The sequence below is a fragment of the Columba livia genome, chromosome 1, assembly GCF_036013475.1.
Source record: "Columba livia isolate bColLiv1 breed racing homer chromosome 1, bColLiv1.pat.W.v2, whole genome shotgun sequence".
NCBI lineage: Eukaryota > Metazoa > Chordata > Aves > Columbiformes > Columbidae > Columba > Columba livia.
The window spans coordinates 75,098,169-75,117,228 of record NC_088602.1 but is presented as its reverse complement, the minus strand read 5'-3'; the positions used below and the strand labels follow the sequence as shown (position 1 = coordinate 75,117,228).

At 43.3% G+C, this 19,060-nt stretch overlaps 1 long non-coding RNA gene across 1 annotated transcript; it reads right to left on the bottom strand.

The window, feature by feature from the left end:
• Positions 1–460: 460 nt before the first annotated feature.
• On the bottom strand, positions 461–11,936 carry LOC135578309 (uncharacterized). Its single transcript, XR_010469798.1, has 2 exons — positions 11,709–11,936; positions 461–2,960 (listed from the first exon to the last, which is right to left on the bottom strand). It is a non-coding gene; the product is annotated as an uncharacterized LOC135578309 (long non-coding RNA).
• Between the last annotated feature and the right edge of the window lie 7,124 nt (positions 11,937–19,060).

Sequence of the window (19,060 nt, the reverse complement as noted above, 5' to 3'; positions counted from 1 at the left end):
TTGACTAGCCAGGGGCTATGAAAGGCAAAAGTGCTTAGTTCCAGTTCCTCTTCATCAGAAAGGGCACAAAACAGGAAATGATTCAGTGCCCCAGAGACACGATACATAGCTGATCGCGGCTGACATCATCCAGCAAGCAGCCAACATGGTGGCCCCACGACCCTCCAGGTCATATCCTAATGTGAACACAAACGAGGGAACAAGCAGAGGCTGAGAGCTGTCACTTCAGCATTGTCACTAGATGCAGCAAATGCTGTTAGCTGTCCAGAGAAAGGAGATAGAAGCGTATGTTTGGAAGCAGTAAGAAAGTATTAAGGTTACAGATCTATAAAAATGTTAACTAAGTAAAATCTTACTCCATTATTGCTAGTACAGTAATGTTGTATGGCCCCAATTGCCCATCTCATTCATTATCCCAGAGTAATGATAGCAGATAGTATGAGTAATAATTCCACTCCTCTTGCTTTATGCTTTTAATTTTGTGTGTAGAAGTTAGGAGTGTTGTTATTACCACTTTCTCTCTGAGGAAAAAGAGACATAAAGAGAATAAATATGTTGCCCAAGCGCTCTCAGCAAGTATATAGTGCAAACGAAGCAGTACCTGCATGTCCTGATTCCCAGACTCTTGAACAATATTCTACGTTATCAGGGCCCTTCATCACCATTAACTTCATAGGAACCTGGACACAGTCCCTTTAGAAAACCTGTTGGATTTTTATCTTGACAGTGCAGCAGACTAGACATTGTGTCAACTCTAATCTTAAAGGTATACTTTTACTGAAATTAAATGTGAAAATACATAGAACCTTGAGTACACTAGGTCTTGTGTTATGTTTTTATGTTTGGGTTTATTGAATCTTTTTACTTTCAGTTTTCAGAATGCTGAACATTTTTGTCCTGACACCACCACTCAGAGAGGGTTCATTCTGTCAATCCAAACTGGACAGTTGAGTAGAAGGCAACAGGAGCTTATGGGATCTGGGAAGGTGTGATGAATAAGCAAGGATTCTAGTATGAGCATGAGTTGATTAGCAGTGAAACGACTATATGTTTTGTCATTTAATGCCTAGCATTATGTTCCAGAAGTAATGAACACTGGAGAGGAACTGAACACTTGTAATTTTCCCCAAGCTAGAGCCTCAGAGGCCACAGAAGCAGTCAGGCAGTACTGCATCAGGTATGTTCAGCTAATGTGTTCAGTGCTTCCTTAGTAACCCAAAGGACTTGCATTCTGAAGCAGTTTCATGGTAAAAGATGAATGCCATTCCCAGGAAATCAGGGATTAGCCTAGGCCCTTCATGTCATATTTACTTTGAGCTAAGGACCTCTCAACTTCATTGTGGTACAGCTTTATTTTTCATCATTTGTCCTTAGTGGTGCACACTGCAACAGCACTAACTGTTGCTCCTTTGAACAACAGTAGCACCTGAGTATAAATATCCTGAGAGCACTGTCACATATCAGATACTGTGGGCAAGGCAAAATCTCCATTGTTCTGCAGTTGCTTTTTGCCCTGTGGTGTAAATTCTACTGAAAAACACTGAGTTTCCTCAGCATGTAAAAAGAGATGTTCCCATTCTTTCCTGACAAAGCATATTAGAGGATCAGAAATGTAGGTCCAACTCTTCTGGACATCCCCTTGATATGCTGGCATCACTCAGTTCTCAGCAACAAACACAACTGAAAGGGCAGCTCCAGTGACTAGTATGTGCCTCTGCTATGCCTTGAAGAATTTTCTCACACTATTACTTTAGACTAGACTTGCTGTTGTTTTCCCACTGTCTTTCTCAGCAGGTTCACAGGTCACCTTTGTGTGCTTCTATCCTAGTTATTGCTTCTTGTGATGTGTGTGTATCATTCCTGCTTTTAGCAATTGTGGCTTTTATGTTTTGCTAGTGCTGGCACACTTCTAAGGGAACAGTTTTTTGCTCCCATTGCAGGCTTCCCCGAGATTAGTCAACATCCACCTTGCCTGTGGTGGTGGACCAGTTAAGACAGATGCTGGCCACCTTGCCTGTTGGTATTATTTGTCTAGTAGTGAAGTTCGGAAGCTGTATTCCACAATGAGGTCCTCGTTTAACAGACAATAACACACAGACAGTTCCCACCCACAGAGAGCTCACTGCCTAGGGTTATGGAAAAATATATCAAGCGGAGGTCAAAGAATAGTAAAGGGCAATAATGCAACACCGGCCACCGTGCTTTCCATGGGCCTCTTGCCTCAGGGGTAACAGTCAACCTTGTCTCCATAGGACCAGCTGTGTCTTAATACATACATACACTCATGCACATACACGCAAGCTGTGCGTAAATTAAACAGTCTTTAGAGTGCTAACAAATAGCAAATGCTAAATCCAAGCCAGATGTGACCCACTCCCTAGATACCAGCTAGTGGCTTCAGGCTGGAGTTCCGTGCTGCTGGAGGTGACTTGGAAAGCTGGCCTGATGGGCAGGCTCCAGCACTTAAAATCCAGTGGGTCTCTCTGAGTTCTCACCTTTCCTCCGGTTTAGCAGAATTCCTGGACCCAGGCTATCATCCAGCAGGGAGAGTGGTTGTTCTGATGTCCTTGTGCTTTGCTTAAACACTGTACTTCTTGGAAGAAAGCAGGTGAGGGGGAGTTTATGTCCATGGTGTGGATTAGGATATGTTCTCCTTGGATGTTTGCAAAACGAAAGTATGTAGACCTTCAGAGTCTGACAATCTAGAGGATCCCATTCCTATGCATTCTATTCTGTGTAGGCATCTTTTGGGGCCTTTGTAGATCCCAGTTTTCCTGCTAATGTTGGAACTGAGACTTGTATCCAGTCTAGCAGACAACTGAGATAATGCAGGGCTGAGCAGCTGGAACTCCTTGCAAGATGGAGCAGAAAGCCTGCTGCAAAGTATCCTGCTCCACAGCTTCAAAATGAATAGCGAACATGGAGAAAACATCAGTGGCCTTGGTGCTCAGAGTGAATGCCTGTGGGAAAAGAGCCATCAGAATGGATTTGTGGATTAGGAAATCTTTTGTGAACATATTCAAAGTTGTCCTTGAAGTGATATTTCTTGGATTTCAAAAGACTGCTGTTTCTGAATTTTTTCCCTTTTGATTAACTAGGAATTGCATCAGGATCCCCATTATTATTACTAAATAAAACTCTGTTTGAGTTTCAGTCCATAAAGTTTGATCAAATGTATTTTATTGTTGCTGTCTAAACATTTAACCTGGTTAATGTCTAACTTCAAGTATTTTTAATATTTGTACTTACTAAATTATTCGGGGAGAAGCTACTGATCGTAGGCCAAACGCTGATGTCATTTACACCAACAATTAGCCCAACATTGCTCAACTCTTGTCAGGTGCTGCCAGGGTTTAAGGTTGTGGTGTCCTCCCTAGTTTCTCCCAACAGATGGCAGTCTCTTGACTTGTCTTTTTCCCTCTCAGATTTTAGGTAAAAAGCAGCAGGGAAAACACCCTTATTGTATTTTTGCCTTAAACAAGAAAGATTTTTGTCCTTCTTGATTCCACCTTTGCTTGTCAGACTAATGGTGGTGGGGGAAAGAAGCCAATTCCCGAAGCCCAGAGGAATAGAGGAGTGGATTTCACATTAATACATGAAATAACAGGGATGACTTCACAGTCAATATGTCACAAAATAGCTGTCAGAGAAGTCTGAGTCAAATGTAATGTGAAATGTTCACAGAAAAAGGAAGCAAGCCCAGCCGATCTCCTCCACTATGGCATGTTTTGGGGCACAGCTGCCTCTTGCAAACAGTCTTTAGAAACTCAAAAAAGCTCCATGACTGGCTAAAAATAAGCCTTGGCACCTTTCATGCAGACTTTGCAAAGCCCTGTTACAGACAGGAATTCATGCTCAACAGCCCCACAAGGTAAGAAGTAAAAGGCTTTTATAGATGGGGGAAAGTGGCACACCGGAGGTGGTCTACATGCAATTTTACTACTAGGTGTAAGTACTTTGAGGGCTGAGATCTTTTTATCTCTTTGTTATAACAGTGCACTCCCCGCTGTGCCAGCAGTTATAATGGTACAAAGGTACGTTATAGTTGTAAGATTATTCCCTTTGCCCAACATGAACATATTATTCTGATAAAAGTACTTGAATACAAATATAGTTGTGTTAATACTAAAGAGTTTGTATAGCTTTACTGAACTGGTACAGCTAAAGCAGTACAACCTTGGCTTATAGATAAGGACTAAATATCTTATCCAAATATGTGAAGCAAGTAAATGACTGATCTGGGAACGGTACACAGCAGTCTTCCTTCCCAAACTGCTTTTCAGATTTCCCAAAACTATTCTGTTCACATTTTTTTCCCACTATAGAGTGACACAAAGCATCATTGTTTGTCAAAATGTCATGGTTTAAAAAGAGATGCCACCCTTTTTATTTATAAAACCAAGTGAAACAAAACATTCAAAAATATTTGTCTTCTCTGGATCTTCCTTCCAGCAATACCTGGCATTTTTGTGTGTGCTTCCAGAGGAGAGAGTTCTAATAGTGTTTTAGTTGGTCCGGACCAAATATAGATATCTGTGTGGAATTCCTTGTGATAGGTTTTGTGGTTTCATTTGTGGTTTTCCTTGTTGGATTTTTTTAACATATATTTCCCAATGTTCATCCCAAATGGATAGTTAAAAAACATACTTTACACAAAGACCAGCATATCCAGCTGTCAGGTGGAAGCATGACAGAGGCTTAACAGTGTACATTTAACTACTTGTAATATATAAAATATTAGAAATGGCCCTGTCCCTGAGGGATTTCATTAAGCCTTGGATCTCAGGTTTCCTCTCTGTGCAGGTGTGGGACTCAGCTTGCTGAGCCCTGCAATGGGGACTGCCCCAATACAAGGCCAATGAGGAGGGATATGGTCCCCAAGGGTCTAACGCAGGAGGTGAGGGGCAGGGGAAGACGAGTGGCTCAGTAGAGCTTTGCTTGCAACATCGTCCAACAGTGTAATGGATGTGCAGTAGTAGCAAATGAAAAGGCAATGGGCCTTTATGGGGGAAGTAATAGGGCATGCCCACAGCTGCACCTCTTGTGAAGATTATGTTTTCATTGCATTGTTTTCCATTCAAATTATTTCTATGGCTCTGCATCCCTGTCTGAGCCACCACGTCTCATTGTTGTAGCAGTCCAGATAATGAACGTTTCTCCTATCCTCTACCAATCAGCCTTTGTGAGTTGACTTTCTTGAACATAACACCAAAATTTGTCTTCCCTGCTCACCATGGAAGAGCTTTATGGGCAATGTGGTCTGGCCATGGACTTGGTTTCTCCAAGGAGAATAATGGAACAAGCCTGTACAGCACTGGTGATATAAGGGTTGCTAGAGGCATCTAGGGCAGGCACGGACTGATCTTCAACTGAGCCAGACTGAAAAAATTCAAGACAATCAAGCCCAGATTAAATATTTCCAAAGTTCAAAGTTGTTTTTTTTTTTCTTTTAAAACTTCCATTGCTGTGGAAAAACTCTGCTAATTCAGTATTTCGAGACAAAAAATTAATTTTGAATTATCTGGATATCCCTTGGGAGGGAAATTCTGCTTTTCAGTGAGCTGGAAGTGAAGTATCTTAAAATTCCCAGGCAACAATCTTATATTGGTATTTTTAATTCTGAGGACCATTCCCATGAGTTTCTAGTATTTTTAAAGTAGGTCAAATTTTGAACACAAAAAAACCTTAAGAGTTATGCCCTTTTCATCTTTTCTTAGGAGCAATAAGCCTTTTTGGTATTATTGCTGGCTTAAATATTAAACAGGAAGCAAATTACATTTCCAGTCATTAAAGTAAAATAGAACAGCTCTATTGTCTGAATCAGTGCAATATTAGGTCAGATTGTCACAAAATGCTCAAAAATGAAGTCATATTGAAATAATGCAATAAATTAGACGTTTTATGCTCTGCTCGGCTTGATGAGGAATTACTTCTTCATTCCTGCCAACTAAGGTAGGAAATTCAGCCCCCCAAACTTGAATTCAATAAGCAACTATATGGAATTTGATATTCACATGCATGAAGTTACTACAAAAATGTAATCCATTACAATGTTGCTGTTTACAAGATTCCAGCTTACCAGTCCTCCTACTGTTGTCACCAGGTACTTTATTTTTAAGATTTGTTTTAAACTACTCCACAAATAGAGGTATTTACTTGCAACTCTATTGGCTTGAAAGTAATTGTACTCTATAGGGTTTTAGCTCAAGCAGGACAGAGGTGCGGAGCTACAAAGTGGCCTTTTGTGATAGTACTCCTCTAGTCAAACCACTGCTCACAAAAAATGTAATGCTAGGACAGATCTGAAAGGTCTTGGAGGGACAAGCGTAGAAAACACTTGACAGTATTTGACACCCCATGCCCAGTAGCCTTCTAGCAGCGTTGACCTGACTATATTTGTGTTCCCTAACTTGACATTAAGCCCGACAACAAAACTAAGCAGAAGCTGGAAATTGCTGCTGCTTAGGGAGTCAACATGCTATCATTGAGCTGAACAGTGATATCACATCTCCAGGAAAAGCTGGAGCTTCTGGCTGTTGCTGAAAGACATGGGGGGGTTTGGGTTGTTTCTCACAGGCGCTGTGCTCCCAGTGTTGCAGTTCCCAGCCTGTCCCAGTAAGGCACTGTGTCACTCAAGATCTTCCTGCTTTGCTGCCTTGGGCAACTGTCCAGAGAGTGGTTGTCCCCAATCTCTTGTAATTTTAAAAGCATTCATTATCAGGGATCCTATGGCCTCCAAGGGCTCTCTTACTGTGCCGAACACACAAAAGGTTTTCCCAATGTCTAAACCAAAACACTGCTGCAAATGAAAGCTGTAACTTTTTGTCTTGACCCAGTTGATTTAGAGAACAATTCATTTATTTTCTTCCACAGTAATTTTACTTAATGCCAGAACTTCGTACTGTTTCCCTCTTTCTTCCCTTTCCTTAGGAAATACCCTGTTTTGACCAAAATAAGACAGGGTCTTATATTAATTTTTGCTCCAAAACATATTACTTTTTTACATGTATAGCTGCCTGGACACTATTTAAATTGACTTTTTAAAGGAACCGTAATTAGGGCTTATTTTTTGGAGTAGGGCTTATACTTTGACCATCCTCAAAAATCCTGTAAAATCATGCTAGGGCTTATTTTCGGGATAGGTCTTATTTTCAGGGAAACAGGGTATAGACTGTTTTAGCCTACATTCGGGACTTAGCTTATTGAACTACCTATGGCTTCTCATAGAACTTGCTTAGAAACTGTTTACATAGAACTTCGTATAAGTAACTAAATTTGCTGTAAGCCTTAGGTCACAAGCTGTGAACTTTTGAACTTTCTGCCTAGTTAAGCAAAGAAAGCCCTAGAGTCAGTTCAAGCCAGAAGGGAGATTGGATCATCAGCAGAAGCTGCATCCCTAGAGATAAGTAAAGGAGTAAGCAAGTAAAAGTAAATGGCACATCCAGAGAAGACAAGAAACAGCAGAATGTGAGACTGACTGCTTAATACTACTGAAGAAATAGTTAATTGCTGTGACTAGGTGGTTTCATGACAAAGCTCATGGAGGAGCAGAGGAGTTAGCTAACCAAGTATGAAAAAGATGGACAACACCACGGGTTTACATTGACGCAAAAACAATCACCAGTAGCTGCTCGACCTGTCAAAAGTTCTCAAATCACAAATCAAACTCCGAGTAGGATGATGATTGTAGGCCTACTTTACTTTTCAGCAACTGCAAATAGATTATGCAGATATGCCAGCTACCAACAGGTAAAAACATTTTTTTAGCTATCAGAGTGGATAGAACTCTTCCCAACAAAAAAAGCAGATACAGGAAGAGTAAGAAAAGCCTTACTGAAAGACATTATACCCACCAAGTGTTTCAAGCAGCAAAAGTAGCGTTGTTTTGAAGTGTTTATTCAAACATGGAAAGACTCCTCCTGAGTTAACTTCAGCTTGTACAGGGCAGCTTTCCTTTCTTTAACACTCTCATTATGGTTTGATAACTCTTCCAGTTACTCTACCGCCAGATCAGAATGGTCCATGGGAGGGTCATCAGCCATGGCCAGGGTGTAGGAGAAGGCTCCCTCCAGGCACAGGGGCTCCCTGCTGCCTGGCCACCAAACTGCTAGCATATCCTTACTGGCATCTTGCTGCAGGACATTGTGCTCCCCACTTGACAAAAATGAAGTGACCCAATGAAGAATGGGGAGGCTACAGACACTAATTTTACAACTGGCCCAAACTGGCATATGAGGGGTGGGAAACACAGACTGTAAGGGCACAACTGCCAATAGATTTCTTTGTTTGGGGTCTGTCTCCAGAGGCACCCAGCTTGAGGTGCTCTCTACTGCTGTACTTTACAAATAAATTACACAAGAGGAATTTCCGGAATTCATGCCTGAGGCTCTGCTTTGGGCAACCTAGGGAGAAGAAACTTCCGTAACACCTTTCTAGACTAAACCAATCCAGTTCCTCTGCCCTATTTTGTAGGCCATGTTTTCTAAGATTCTTACCATTGCTACATCAAAACTTTTAGTCGCTGATCTTTTGAGTATCTTCTAAATGCAGTCATCAAAACCAAACACATAGTTCCAGCTGAGGCCTCCTTAGAACTGCGCACAGGCAAGCTATTTCTTTCCGGGCTTATTTTAAGTATGACTCTCCTGTTCGTACATCTTAGAATGTCTGTATACCCTAAAATTTGCACTTTTTACCTTTGCTTTGTATTTAATTTGTGGCGTAGCCTCACCTCTTGGAACTTCTTCTGTGGGCTTTCTGTCTCTTTAGTTATTCCTCTTTCAGGAGGAAATTCCTCAACTATTTCTACAGTTGATTTCTGTTTCTATACCATGGTTAATAATTCTACTAACTACAAAGCTGTTGGTTGGATGACTTCCTCAAGTTAACACAACATTCTCATCACGTCCTCTAAGAGGTTTGTAATGTTTTTGAACATGATTTCTAACCAGGAATTTTGAAAGCATGCTCTCTATCCCACAATTATTAATTATAACATTAAATAGAAGTGGACCCTTATCATCACTGGAAATACTTCGTTGTGTCAGCAAATTGCCAGTAACTTTCTGGGCATCTCTGACACTGCTGTAGTTCCCACTAGAAATGAAGCCTCATGATCTGTGGTGGACAACAAATGCTGCTCAAGGAGAGGAATCTGCACCTCTTAAAAATCTGCTGTCCTTCTGCAGTATGCTTTTTAATGACTCATTGTCATATATTCATTGCCACCTCTGCCTGTCGTTACCTAGAGTTACTAGCTGGGAGTTATCTCCTCTCTAAGGGTCACATAATTTCTCATTCAGTAAAATAACTCAGCTACAGGAGCCTTCAGCTCATTCTGATACTTAGTTACAGACTGTGAAAGATTTATGTATATGAAGTGTGCTCAGTTTTACTGTCATGCGCTATTGTTTTGACAGCCCAGATGAAGTTCCAGGTATGACATTATCAAACAGAATATGCCCAAGAGAAATTATTTTTCTGAGTGTTTTACTTCACACTCCATCTCAGCTTAAAAATGCAGAACAGGCCACAAGGAAATGAAAAGAAAATTAAAGCTTTGATTCAGCAAAGAACCTCAGCCTATACTTACATTTAAGCAGCTATGCAGTCAGATTAAGCCAATGCTTAACTACAGTACTGAGCTGAGTCTGATGGGGTCCTTACCTTTTTTTTTTTATTATTATTACTAGATGTATTTTTGCTTACTAATTACTCCCATTATATTAGGGAAAAAAATAATTTAAAAAGGCTAAATAAGGCACATTCTACCTGTGCTAATAGAGGTGCGGTGGGGTAACTCACATGACTGGAATACAAATATAAAGGTAATTCTTTCTTGAGGAAAGATACTAAGGTGGGTGGGGGAAGAGACATGTCCTTGCTTATTACACATCAGTTCTGAAATCAAATTGCTAAGAGAGTGACAAGTGCTCTAAGTCCCCTGGGACTGATGAGAGGAAAGAAGCTGGGTGCTCTCCCACTAAGGATCTGCTACAAACCCCAACTCATGACACAGAGGAGCTTTTTGCAGGCAGCTAGCAGAATAACCCAAGCTGATGGCAATAGGAGGGTTGTTTAGGAATGACCCCAGCTAGGGGCATTTCCTGGAAAATACTGGTGACAAACTTTGACATGAAAGATGGAGAAACCAACTGGAGTGGGAGCTCTTCCCCACATGGCTTCAATAGACAGATATAAACTACTCGTGTTATGAATGTGGGAGGCAACTTGGTTTAGGATGATAACTTCAGATTGGGGGATCCATGCAAAGGGAAGGACATATGTAACCCCGCAGTGTGTTACCACTGCTAGGATGAGGAAATTGGAGAATAGTTAGGGTGGATCACATAGGAGCAGTCTGTTGAGAAAAAGGAGGTAGGAAGCTCAGGGTTCTTCAGAGGAATGATAACCACCAAATCTAAATTAACCTAGTGTTCAGCAAGGAAAAGGAAGTATAGTAAGAGACAAATTTGGATGAAGTATGAGTTTTATTTGATCTGAAACAAAAAGGAAGTAGGCAGAAGGTGGAGGTAGGTAAAATGAACAGATTTCTGAAAGAACAGTGCAAGTATGCAGGATTACAGTAAGAAACACTAAAAAAAGGAAAAAGCAGAACAGGTCTTATGGAGAATAAAAGCTTTATAAATATATGAATGGTAAGAAAACTAAGGAAGGTCTTGGCCTTCTCTTTGATGGGAGGGGATGGAGACTGATACAGCCAACTGCCCTCAGGTCCCTTCTGGAGGAACCAGTGACACAAGCTGATCTTGGGACCCACAGTGCCTGTGGCAGCGACACTTATTGTCAGCTCGCTTGGGACCCAGGTGCAAAACCAACAGGTACAAACGATTCCTTCACTGTAAAAACAGCCCTCACTTCTGCCTGAGGGGCGTCTGTGCCCGAAGTCCTAAATGCAGAGGTCCCTAGAGCCCGGTGCCGAGGTGAGGAGTCCCTGGTGCAAGGCAGAGACTAGAGCGCCCCTGGGAAAACCACTTCACCGCGCTTCCCGGGCAGAAACGCCGAGAGCGGCCTCAGGAAGAAGGCGCACCGGGCGCTGCCGGGGTTACGAAGCCCGGGCAAGCCGACAACACCCGCCGCGGCTGGGGAAAGCCTCCCTCGGGCGCGCCAGGCTGTTGAAATCACACCGAAAACGCGGTCCGAAGCGGGGGGGGGGGGGGTGTGAGCTTCCCCCCGCCCCGGGCCCTGCGTGCCGCTCGCCCCGTCGTGAGGAAGGAAACGATTAAGCGTCCCTTCCTCCCACACCCGGGCCGGGGCGGTCGGCACCGCTGCCGTGAGGACAACGAGCAGCGCCCCTTACCCGCCCTCCCTGTCCCCGGCTGGCCCGGTGGCCGTTAGCGGCCACCCTGCGGGACCGGCCCCGCCCCGGCCCGCCGGGGCATCACCACCCCCGCCGCCCCTCGGCCCGGTATCCACTGCCGGCACTGGGCAGCACGGGGGGGCAGCGGGCACCGCTCGATTGGCCGGCGGAGAGCCAAGGGCGGCCTGCCTGCTGGGTTCCCATTGGCCCAAACGCATAGTAGCCCCGCCCCGCTCCTTCTCCCCCGTTGGCCGCCTTGGCCAGCTGAGCCCCGCCTTGCCCCCGCCTCTCCGGGGTCATTTAAGTTTATGGAGAAAATAAATAAATAAAGCGGGAAATAGAAATGCGTAGAATGGGGGGGGAGGGGGAGGAGGGAGCGCAGCCTAACATGCTGTTTGGGGGCGGAGGCGCTCGCGGCGACCAATCGATGCCCAGCTGCTAGAGAGAATGATTCCTCTTTAGAACCAGTGAGAGTTCTAGACTGCCGAAGGCGGCCACGATCGTTCTAAACGCCAGCCAGTGAGAGGCGCCATTCGTTTGACCAACACTTGCGCTTTCCAATAGGCGGGGCGCGTAGCGGGCCAGGGAGTGCGGCTTCGCCAATAGAAAATTAGCAGTGAGTCGCGAGGAGTGGGGCGGGCCCAGGCATCGGTGGGGGGGCGAGGCTCGTTTTGGGAGTGGCGGGGCTGTGAGCCAATGGAAGCAGGCCAGTGGGGCGGGGGGGCCGGGGGCCAATGAGGGGGCCGGCGAGGCGGCGGCGGCTGTCTGTGAAAGTGTCGAGCTGCTTCGCGAAGGGAAGGGAGAAGATGATAGAGGTACCGCGTTTCCGGGGTCAGCGGGGGGTTAGGGGCGGGGCCACCGGTGGGGACCGCCTACCAGGGGGTGGGCCGGTCGGTCCGCACCGTGAGGCGGGCGGTCTGGCGGCGGGCAGGGTGTGAGCCGGGTTTCCCGGGACACCCCGGGGGCGCGGGGCCAGGGAGCGGTGCGGCGCGCGGCAGTTTGTCCGGCGCGCGGGTGCGCGCACCCGCGCGCCAGCCGTTGGGTCGCAACCGCCGTTCTGAGGCGCTGGGCGCGCGCCAGGGATCGCGCGTCCCGCCGGGGTCGGGCGGAGCGGGGAGGGAGAGCCCCGTACCCGCCGCCTCCCCCGTCATGTCCCGCGGCTTTGCGGAGCCTCATCCCGTCCCAACAAAGTTTGCGAGCCGGCAGGGCCAACCCCGCCGTTCCCTTGAGGGTGCGTGCGGCCGAAGGGAGAGTTGGCACAGACGCATCCCCCGCTCCTCCCGCCCTCGCCCCCTCCGCGGAAGGGCCGCTGGCCGCGCCGCTGGGAAAAGTTGCCAGCGCCCTTTTGGGAGCGGCGCGACGGCAAAGCCAGGGCCGAGTCCGCAGGGACGGATGGCAGCTCGGCGGCAGCCCCCGGGAGGGAGGCGGCGGATGGTGGGGGGTGCGCAAGGTGCCCGGCGTGGCAGCGGCCGTGCCGGGTGAGGGGCGGCGGCGGGGGAGAGCCGTGCTTGGGAGGAGTTGATAGCCCTCCGACAGCGATGAGCTCAGCTGCTCTTTTATGCCGGCTCTTAGGGCTCACGGAGAAAATCGCACGTTGATCCTCGCTGAGGCTGGCAGCGCGCTTCTACCTGAGCGAGCCATCGGGATAGTTTATACCGCGGGTCCAACAGTGGCTTTAAAAGCAATCAGTCTGTTGTCCTTCCAGTGCCAGACATCTGTTTATGCCAAGATGGCAGGGTCTCGCACCCAGGTTCCCTTAGCCTTTTCGATAGGGAGTGTTCTCATATTTATTAATCGGAGTACGGAGGTAAAATTAATTCGCTAGTAGCTGCAGCGAGAGAACTAGAAAACAAACTGCCTTACTGCCCGTCATGTTATCCAGCCTGTGCTTCCTTTTGTAGCCGAGTAAGTCTCTATTTTTCAGGTTTAATGCCCTCTTGTCAGTCTTGTAGTCCCCTCTGCTGAACTGCAAATGAAAAATTGTAATAAAGTAAGACTTACAGTCTAGTAAAATGAACAAATATTGCACAAAGCCTGAACCTAGGTTCTCAGATCAAAGTAATTATTTAGGAGGAAAAAGTATTCTATAAAGACTGCGATTATTTACATCTGTGTAACAGTCCTGAAATCTGAACACCTTCTTGGGTCTTCCTGAATGGCTGGCATGTACTCTCATATAGAAATGATGTCTTTGAAATTATGGGGCTAATGTTGTAGAAATGCAGTATCATTTAGCATCTGTGAATTTTAGGGTGCTTTGCAAGAAAGAGTAACTCAAGACAAAAATAAATCTGTGGCATAAAAGTAATGTCATCCTTCTTTTACATAAAAAAACCACCCTCAGAGGCAGGAGCTCTTTTACTAGATAGGCTGTCAGATGCTATGAGTACACAATATTAGAGCTGATTAGGAGGATCCTTCCCACCCCAGTGGAAAACGTGGTATTTGTGAAGTTGCAGTTTTCTGCAGGAAAGTTCCAGTTTTACTGAAAAAAAAAAAAAGTTAGATTTTTCTGACCAGAAAATTAAAGTGATGGTTCATGGCTACCTGCCTTGAAGACTTCTGTCAGTTCCATTTTCTGCTTACAGGGAGAAAGCACACTTAAAAACATCTTCTCCTGAGACACCTCCACCCTTTTTCCCCACCCCCCCCCCCCCCTTTATTTTCCTCCCTTTAGGTGAATTACTTGGAATTTTTATTCCACAAAATATGTGAGAGCTTTACTTATCCTGAAACACAACTGAACATTTTTTCATAGGATGAAAATTCCAATATTTGGCCAGCCTGAATCAAAACTTCTGGAAACTTGAGACCAGATATTTGGCTTGTCCAAACTGGCTAGTTCCATTGTGTTTAGTCCACAGAGGATTTGGCCCTAGTTAATTAATGGTTCACCCGAGGTCATGCAGTGAGTTGATTTTTAAAGCTGAGGACTGAATCCAGAGCTGTTATTATTAAATCCTGTCATATATCTTGAAGTTTACTGCACAACATTGTATTTTTCTTAGACAAGCTGGATTAATAAGAGCCAGAATCCATGAGGCTCTGATTGCAACTTTTCTTAAAAATCATATTCTGAAAAATATATTCAATGGTGAACTTACTAGAAAAGAGAGTAAATATGTTGTAATTAGTGCATAGATGACACTGACTACCGAGGGAGAGAGAGGCCTGAAAAACTGCTTTTGTTATTTAAACCTTTCTTTCAAAGCACAAAAGCATTTGATTGGCACTTCACTGATTTAATAGTCCATTTGTAATGCAGGAAGAACATTACAGAAGATTTTAGCATTATTTTAAATCTCATCATTTAATCTGTAGGTGTTTTTAAAAATCCTCATTTCTGGCAGAATAAAACTTTCTGATAGAATGTAGAACCTGTGACTAGTTAGTTAAAGATACAGGTGCCTTTTGTCTTCCATAATGGAATAATTTATAAGTCTTAAAATGTAGCTTGTTTGTTGTGTTAGCACACACACACACACACACAAAAAAACCAACCCTTCTGGCCAAGTATTTTGTGTTTGCTGTTACTGTGTTGTAATGTTAGGAATGGAATCCTAAACCCCTGCTTTAAAATCAGGGTCACTAGCATTCAAGCTGGAGAGGAGCGAGCAGTTCAGATCCCGTACGGCAGCAATGCCAGATGTACAAGACACCAGCTAGCTCATTCAATAGTCTGAATTTACCGAGGTTGTCTTTCACCTGTACTTGTATAAAGATGCTTTGTGAAGGTTGAAATTTTTTTCTGAATTTTTTTCTGTTTTATGCATGGGGGAGATACAAAGGCAAGAAATCCAAACAGATCAGGGTGCACACTCTTGTTCCTCCCCCACCTCACCCCTTGCCTCTGTGTCTCTGATTTTGATGAGTAAAGAAGATTTTCATAAAGTTCCTGAAGGCTCATCTTTGCCTTCAAATGTTTTGGGAGTGACCTCATTGCTAAAATATTAAATGCTAGAAAGACCCTGAATTAAACAGCACTGGAATGACTTCTCAATGTCAAAGAGCCGTCAGTGACAGTCTGAACAGACCTTCTGCTGCCCAGGCCACAGCTGCACCTATTGGCTTCATTGTCCCATCCCTCCTACGCACATGCATGCCTGGCATTGTTTTGGAAATACAGCAGAAACTTGATAATTCAAACATGACTCGGAGAGGCACTTGTGGAATTAATTTATTGGGTACATTAGTGACTAGATATGCAGGCAGATTTAAAAAAAAAATGCTGTGTCATAGTGTATGATTTGTTCTGTTTCCTCAAACAGTGTGGTTTAATTGTCACTGCACTAATTGACTCTCCTGGAAAATATTTTGTTTGGTGTTTAAAAAGTGAAGTCTTAAAAGATCTCAGGGTGGTTCAATCCTTGTTATTTAAATCTGTGACGGGAATTGGGTTTTCAGCTCTTCAATGAGGAGTTATAATTTGGGATTAGAAATTAATCCATAGCACCTATTTTATGGCACAGGATTTATAGCAAGCCTCAGAGGTTAAACTGTAGCCCTAGTATACTGATGTGTGCTGTAGGCTTATTTGATTTCAGCAGGACTGCCTGCCTAAGACAAATAGGATTTGATCCTTACTGGGTAACCTTGGTCAAATTCCAGGTGACCCTCAAGACTTACTATTTCCATCTTGGTATTAGAAAATAAATGTGTCCTTTTTGTTTATTTTTCACAGGGCCTCAGTATTGTTCAGTGTAGTTTGACATGTGAGGCTGTAAATCCCTTCAAGCAAGGTGGGATTTTAGATTTGCAATGTGTTCTCAAATGATCCCATGTGTATCATGAAGGAAAAGACTGTCCTCTGGCCAAGTATGGACAGAACTTATGAAGCTAGGCTCTTTAAGTTTCCCAAGTGACTGCAGATATTAATGTAGAAGATGATATGGGGAAAATAATTATTTTTATTTTGTTCAAAGTACCAAATTCATGTTAAGTAAGCAGAATTCTTCTGTAATTGCATACATAGTACCCCAAGAAATCTCACCAGCAGTTTAAGCTCTCTGAAGAGGCCAGCTATTGCAGAAAGTGTGCATAAATCTTTACGGTATTGAAAAACAAAACACAAACATTATAGTTTCTCAAAATGGCAGCTTTTAGTAAACTTTGTTTGTTTACCCTTCCGTAGTCATGCTGGCCCTTGATCTTTGGTATCAGAGCAACACAAACAAAACAAAATTCAGTTCTTTAATTTTCATGAGCAGTATACACTGAGATGAATCATTGGGCATTTCTGAAGCAAAATAAAATAGTTCCCATTGACAGGTTTCAACAACCAGAGGTGATTTTGGAAGGTCTGTATTACTTTACAGCCTGAGGAGGCTGAGCAGAACAAAAAATAAAAGATTTCAGTATGTAGATTATTTTGTGCTTACAGTTATTAGTAGGTCTCAGATTCTACTCTGATTTTCCCAGGTGTTCATGACAGGTGCCTCAAGGACTACCAAAATGCAACACTCTGTAATCAAATTTCCTGGTAATATGAGGGAAAGATCTGAGTCCAATTCTTTTACTATTTATCTATGTATTCCAAGAAATAATTAGTCCTTCACCATTCCTTTTTTTTTTTTTTTTTTTCCCCATCAAATACGGGGTCCAACCCAGTTATTGCTTCTGGTATTTTCATTAAAGCATACTGAAGACTGAATACTTGTTTACTGGTTTTGGTTCCTGGCTTAAGACTTGGGACTTGTGAAGCTCTCTGCTCTGCCACAAATAGCATATTTGACTTTAGGGAAAATTGCTCAGCCTTTGTTTCCTATCCATGTAACGGGAATAATACCCTGTGCTGTCATCACAAATATTTGCAAAGGTATGTAGACGGAGAACTCTGAAGTGTTGCTGTTACAGTTACGTATAATATCTCAAGTAATAATGTCAAATAGTAGGTGCCAATTATTCTATTGGCTGTTTGGTTTGACAATAAATGCCAGTGTCAGTAGCTTTATAAACTTTGGTGTAGTTATTCTGGATTTGCATCAGAAAACAGAACACAGCTTAGACATGAATTTCCTCTTTGAAATAACCGAAGTGACATCAGTGGAATTATACAGGGATGATTTTGGCATGGATACTACTGAAAGACATAGCGCTGTGTGAGTGCTTTGGCCTCATACAAAGTGAGCTGTATTGGTAAAATAGGAGTTCAAAGCTTCTTTGGAACTGTGGTATCCTCTTTAGCATTTTAAGTTTTCAAGTACTGCAACTAGCACGTAGTGTTTCTGGAAGAACTTGCAGGATTCAAAAATGTGCATGTCTCACACTCAAAACTAATTATACACATAAATGTCTTAATCCCCCACACAACCTTGAGCACATCCACTTGACTAAAGCTTAAGAACTTCAAACTTTTAAAGAACTTTTGTGACAAACTCTGCTTAGAAATCTAGGCTTTTATTTCTTGTACGTAATGATTTCTATTTCCAGACATTGTAAATATTTGCCTTTGGAAAAATCTTTGTGTGATGTTTACCCACATCACTTTATGGAAGATAAAGGAAGTAGAAAATAACCACTGTTTCAAAAATTGGTGACAATGTTAACTGCCTATATTTTTGCAAGTATCTTTTCAGACCCTGAGGCTTTATTTTCACCACCAGCACTACTAGTTCTGTGTATTTGTCTCTCCCACTGATGGTAGTTGTAACTTGCAGTCATTAAGCATAGCTACCTCAAGTTAGATACTGAACACCCTCAAAACTAATGTAGAAGTTACGGCTTTTAGACATACTGAAACAAGGGCAAAGGTCTTTGGAACAGATTGGGAGGAGTGCCTGAAGTCTGGTGTTTGGGCCACTAGAAAAGTTGTTGTTCTTCAGTATTTTTAAGTGTAACAGAATGAAATTAGGGATTGAAATAGCAGGTGCTGCTCTTCTTCTGTAGAAGCAATATCTGTTTTGTTAAGCAACTTCCTGTTTCATAGCTGTAAAGTAAACAAATAAAATCTTTGTGCTATTTAGTTGGAATTTAAAGGTTGGGTCCAATTTCTCTCCAAAATATTCATGGGACTTCTTCCCTATTGTAGTGTGTGAATAACATCCACTGAACTCAATGTGAGTTGTTTTTTTTTATCATGTGGCTGAAAAGAAGAGTCCCTATTTATAGCCTTCAAACATTGGCAGGTGCAAGACTGCTGAGAAACTTTAGTCTCACACATACAAGCTAGTTGTTTAGCAGAGTCTTCTACATGGTGGTAGCAGCTCTTAGCTGGGCCGCTAGAACCAACAGCGTTGCTCAGTGGCTGTCTTCTTCTTGAGATCAATCAGCTTATATTTCCAGGAGGGTGTGTAATGAAGAAGGGCCTGATGGTGCTGATTGCAGTAATATACTTAGCTATGGCAGCTTTAGCTATTATTTATAGAAGTGCTAATTATATCAATAGAAATAGCAATATTAATACTGTTAAGTGTCAGAATCCATGCTTGACAGCATGAACCAAACGCAGCTACTGTGAAACAAAGCAGCCAGCTTGTCTCCCTTGTCAAACCACCAATATGCATTTTAGGAAGAGTACACACCCACCTTAATTGCTTGGGGTCTCACCATTTTTGCTCATCTTGTTATATCACTATCATTTCAAGCTGAAAACTCACAAGACCGGCTGTTCCCGTGAAATGTAAACTGTATCCAAAGCCAGTCTGGAAAATTCAAACTGTGACTAAAAGTGTAACAGTGGATTCCAGTTTAAAGCTGTCATCCTACAATGCTGGAAACTGAAAATTGTCTCAAAGTTCAGAA